Source organism: Lactuca sativa, chromosome 3 (assembly GCF_002870075.4).
Source record: "Lactuca sativa cultivar Salinas chromosome 3, Lsat_Salinas_v11, whole genome shotgun sequence".
In the NCBI taxonomy this organism is placed as follows: Eukaryota; Viridiplantae; Streptophyta; class Magnoliopsida; order Asterales; family Asteraceae; genus Lactuca; species Lactuca sativa.
Genome location: NC_056625.2, coordinates 196,646,231 through 196,652,230, shown reverse-complemented (window position 1 = coordinate 196,652,230; position 6,000 = coordinate 196,646,231).

Genomic DNA, 6,000 nt, shown 5'->3' with positions numbered 1-6,000 from the left:
TGTTGAACTAGTAGGTTTGAAATAATTTAAGTGGCTAGTTAAAATAGTTTATGTAAAATCTCAAAAAAAAAAAAAAAAAAACTAAACTCCAAGGGAAGAAATGTTATAGGACGTAACAATTTCATAGGAATCACTAAAAAGGAAATTAGAGATTTTACTTTCCATCCCCATGGATAAGTCCGTCAATTCGTTAGTTATAGCTAGAGCAAAATTGATTGTTCACCGTCAATGCATAGTAGGTATTGAATTGTGGGTTTCACTTAGTACGTTGTGACACGAAGCTAAGATCATAAACACATAAATTGTGTAACCATAAACCTCAGTGGTAATTTCTGAGAGTCTCAAGGGTTACGTTTATGAAGCGAATGAGATGGAGAAAAGTAGTGTAGATGGTGTAAAGAAACTAAAGTACCTCTGCTGTTAAAATAGGGACCAAGCAGAAAACTCTTATCTCATGTGAGAAGAGAGTTAGGTAGCTCATGATTAGAATAAATATAAAAGCCTAATTGGGAAGACAAGGTTTGGTGGTACCAAGTCAGTAAGGCTATTATTTAGAATCAGGTGAGGCTTTGGACACATACAGCAACATGCTTCTAGGGACACTTAACTAGTGAAATGATTTACCCACAAATAGACACACAAAAAGATAAGACACAAAACAAAACAAAATAATAGAAAAAATAATAAAATTTTTTTTTGGAGTTTTTGAATTCACGAAAAGAAAATAAGAGAAAAAAAAAATATTTTTGGAATTTTTGATTTAATGAAAAAAAAATAAATAAAAAAATGAGACAGAAAAAAAATATGGAACCGAACCCGAGCGTTCGGTCTATTTCAGCTAAAAAAAAAAATTTGGAACCGAACTCGAGCGTTCGGTCTATTTCGGTTGAGAAAAAAATAAGTTTGAAAAAGAAAAGAACTTTGAAAATAAGTGAAATGAATTTGAGAAAATGATACAAAAGGTTTACAACCAAAGAAACTACCTTTGAGTGATAAGCGACGATCAGATAATACGACCGAACCCAAGCGTTCGGTTCATTTCGGTATACCAGAACAAGACCCGAACCTGAACGTTCAGTCTATTTCGCTTCCAACTTTTAATTTTGAGAAGTAGTCTTTGGTACTGACTCTGATTCCATCATACCTAGCCCTTGTAGAATTTTATTGAAAGATGCTTTAGGAAGAGCTTTGGTGAAGATGTCAGCCAGTTGATCAGTGGTTCGAACAAAGTGAATTTCGACGTTCCCATCTTCCACATGATCTTTAATGAAGTGATACCTCAGTGCTATATGCTTGGTCTTGGAATGTTGCATTGGGTTATGAAAGATCCTAATTGCACTTTCTGAATCGCAATATAGTGGGATCTTTTTCATATTGTGTCCATAGTCCCGGAGCTGGCTTTGGATCCAAATCACTTGAGATGTACAGGAGGCAGCTGCGATGTACTCTGCTTCGGCTGTAGACAGAGATACACATGTCTGTTTCTTTGATTGCCAGCTAACCAACTTCCCGTCTAGGAATTGACAGCCTCCAGTGGTGCTTTTCCTGTCTAAACCACAACCCCCAAGGTCTGCATCTGAGTAGGCTTGAACGAAGAAACCTGAGTTTGATGGATACCATAAACTGAGAGAGGTGGTTCGTTTCAGATACCGGAGTATGTTTTTCACTGCAAGCATATGTGGTTCACGAGGATTCGCCTGAAATCTAGCACAGTCACACACATAAAACATTATATCAGGCCTGCTAGCAGTGAGGTACATCAAAGAACCAATCATCTGGCGATATAACGTAATATCGATTGCCAGCTTTTCCAAGGATGGTGTGAGCTTGGTGCCGAATGCCATTGGAACTTTAATCTTTGAGTCTCCCATCATGCCAAATTTAGTAAGAAGAGTCTTGGTGTAAGCTTCCTGGTTGATAAAGATGCCTTCGGGTCCCTGTCTAATATTTAAACCAAGGAAAAAGTTAATCGGACCCATTGAGCTCATTTCAAATTTAGTCTCCATCAGCTTTCTGAATTCAGCTGTTAAGCTTGGATTCGTTGAGCCAAAGATGATATCATCGACATAGATTTGAACAATCATAAGGTGGTTACCTTCCTTCTTACGAAAGAAGGTTGGGTCAACCGAACCTTCTTTGAATTTTGACATCTTTAAAAACTTGGTTAGCGTTTCATACCATGCCCTAGGTGCTTGTTTCATACCGTAAACTTCCTTGTCCAGAATATAACAGTTATTGGGGTACTTTTCATTAACAAATCCAGGAGGTTGCTCCACGTAGACCGTTTCTTCAAGTTCTCCATTCAGAAAGGCGCATTTCACGTCCATTTGGTAGACCTCGAAGTTCTTGTGTGCAGCATAGGCCAGAAATATTCAAACAGATTCCAGCCTCGCTACCGGAGCAAAAGTTTCCTCATAATCAATTCCTTCCTCCTAGCAGTATCCTTTCACCATGAGACGAGCTTTGTTTCAAATCACATTGCCCTCCTTAGGAGTTGGAATGAGGCGCCAAACCTTATTTCTTTCGAACTCGTTGAGTTCATCTTGCATAGCTTGAACCCAGTCAGAGTGATCAAGAGCAGTATTTACTGTCTTCGGTTCAACTTTTGAGACGAAAGAATTATACTTGCAGAACTCTACTTTGGAGAATAGAGATGTTTGCTTTGCCTTCAGTTGAGATCGGGTCAGGACCTTTTCAGAGACATTACCCACTACCTGGGATACAGGATGATCTCTGGTCCACTTAACAAGAGGAGGGTAATTTGGATCATAGGATGGATCCAATTCAACATTCACCATTTCTTCCAATTCAGATTGACTATCGTCGTCGTAGAACATATCGGCATTCTACCCCTCGACTAATGAGCTTTCTGGTGTAGCTGGACTTTCTGGTGTTGTCGAGCTTTCGGGAGATGAAGGGCTTTCGGGTGCAGTTGAGCTTTCGGGTGGAACTGGAATAGAATTCTCCCCCTCAACTTGTGAGCTCGGTTGTTTTGATGAAAATGGATTCTCCCCCTCAACTGAAGCACCTTGCTCAGGAGGTTCGTTTGGAACTTGTTGTCCTTCACCCATTTGTTTGGCTGGTTCTTCGACAATTTGCTTCAGATGGTCGACCTTGTTATCTGTTGACTTGGCCTCCGAGAGAGTAGCTTTCTTAGGTTCATCGAATAGTTCCACAAACTGATCGAACAGATTAGCAATCGAAGTCGTAACTTGACCAGTGTGAGTAAAAATCTCTCCTATTGTTTCTTTAGTAGCCTGTAGCTTTTTAACGTAGTTATCATCGAAAGTCACATAATATGTTTCTTCGATCTTCCTAGAAGCTTATTTAAGACCCGGTAAGCTTTTGATGTAAGAGAATATCCCAGAAAGATTCCTTCATCAGCTTTAACGTCAAACTTGTTACAACGTTCTTTGGAGTTGAAGATGAAGCATCGTGAGCCGAACACATGGAAGAATTTTACGTTCGGCTTTCTGTTATTAATGATCTCATAGGGAGTAAGAGAAAAGCGCTTGTTGATATAAGACCTATTCTGCATGAAACATGCTGCAGCAATAGCGTCAGCCCAGAAATATAAAGGAGGAGAAGCGAAACTTAGCATCGTTCGGGCCGCCTCACACAAGGATCGGTTTCGTCTTTCGACAATTCCGTTCTGTTGAGGTGTGTAGGGAGCTGAGAGGTTGTGACCGGTTCCTTTTTTTGCCAAAAAGTCTTCAAAATCTTTGTTCTTGAACTCCAGTCCATTGTCGCTCCTGATGTTGCGAACGACTTTTCTCAGTTGCACTTCAACCTGCTTAATAAACATCTTTAGCTTAGGAGTAGCCTCAGATACGTGCTTCATAAAGAATACCCATGTAAAACGTGAGAAATCATCAACAATAACAAGAATATACTTGCTACCGCCAATGCTTTCGATAGATGATGGACCACACAAGTCGATGTGAAACAACTCAAGTGGTTCAACAACTTTTGTGTTTACAATGGATGGGTGACTTTGACGACTTTACTACCCCATTTAACACACAGAACACAGATGTTCTCAATCAAACTTGAGCAATGGGAGACCCCGAACATGACCTCCTGTGACAAGCTTGTTGATGTCCTTGAAGTTGAGATGTGAGAGCCTTCGGTGCCATAACCAACTTTCGTCAGAATGTGCTTTGGATAATAGGCATAGAGATGGATTTCCTTTGATTGGTTTGAGATTGAGAGGAAACATTTCTCCCTTGCGTTCTAATTTGAGAATTACCATTTTTGATTTCTTCCCTATGATTTCTTAACCTTCATCATCAAATGAAACTTTGAGACCGGTGCCTCCAACCAGTTGAGACACACTGATGAGATTATGATGTAGACCTTCAACATACGCCACCTTTCTTATTATGAAGTCTCCATTGGTTATCATCCCATAGCCCTTTATCGTTCCATAAGAATTGTTGCCAAACTTGACATTTCCACCATTTTGAAGAGATCGAAACTCTCTTAGCTCTTCCTTCCTCCCTGTCATGTGACATGAGTAGCCACTGTGAATGTACCATTCTTCATCGAACTGCTCGTCACTTATAACATGCAAAAATTAAGCAGATTTAGGAACCCAAAGTTTCTAGGGTCCACGTGAGCCTTTCACAGGAACAAGAATAATAAGAGAAACATCAATAAGATATGTTCTTTTTATTAATGTTGTTTCATCTTTTCTTTTAATGGTAAACACTTTGATTTTGTTAGGATTAGCAACAGTGGGTTTGGTTTCAGGTTTTGGTGTTTGGGCTTTAGACTGCTTTCGGTCTTCTTGGACAGAGGAAATCTTCGATTTTCCTTTCAGGTTGGTTGATGATTTAGAATTTTGAGCAGGAACAGAATTAGGTTTAGAAGAGAATTGAGAACTAGAAGAATTAGAATGGGAATTTCTTCTGACTTGCAGTTCGATATGACCCTTTTGTTTATGGTCATTGGAGGGATCGAACCTAGACGTTCGGTAGGTATTGCTTTCAGGACCGAACCTGTCCTTTCGGTTGCTGTTTGAACCGAACCTGTCCTTTCGGCTTATGTTGCTCTCTAAACCGAACCTGTCCTTTCGGTTATGTTCCTCATGTGGCCTGAAATCCTTTTTCTCTTGCTTTGAATTCTTATCGTGATAGGAGAAATGGGCGTTTTGAGATCGCCAAAACTGCTTTCGCTCTGAGAGGTTCTTATTGTATCTCAGATTCCTCTGTTGCTTTTGAACTTTCACTTGTTTTGGCTGTTTGTGGATGTTAGCCGTTTGCTTCTGCTTCTTGTCAGCCGGTTCACTTTTCACAGATGATGTTTCGCTTGTGGAAGTGACTTCTTCTACAGGAACTTCTTTTGTACCACTAGTGCTTTGCACGTCGAAGTTGTCAGGCTTGTTCTGTGGCTCTGGTACATATCTGCCTTTGGTTTTCTAGGACGTTCGCTCTGACAAAACAACAGTATCGTCAGCATTATCTATAGGAGTGGACCAAAAGAACTCATCACAACCATCTGCGTTATCTTCGTTCACTATGGTAGTGAGTTCGGCTATTTGATGCTCGGTTACTCCTGTGACCTTGTACACCTGATTTGGTGTTGTTCTCAACTTTTGGTACACAACAGCCTTTTTTTCAAGAATCGGGGACTTATTTTGGGACAAACGAGCGAACTCCACAAAATTTTCAGAAATAAGATTTTTGTGGTTTTCGGGTTCGCTCTTGACAAACTCAGAACAGTCGACTACATCCTCTACAGAAATTTCACTCATATCATCGTCCTCATTAAGTTCAGATGCGTTTTCAGCATCAATTTTATTTTCTGAACTTAAATTGGCACTCAACGAGTCAAATTTTTGTATAGTTTCAGTCCTTAGTTTCAGCTTATCGTTTTCATCCAAATGGTTTTTCAGCATGTCCTTATGGTCCTTGGACTTTATGAAAGATTCTATTTTGTCTAGACCATACATGTAAGTGGGATTCACATCATCAGACAATACAACACTTTCGCAGTTAT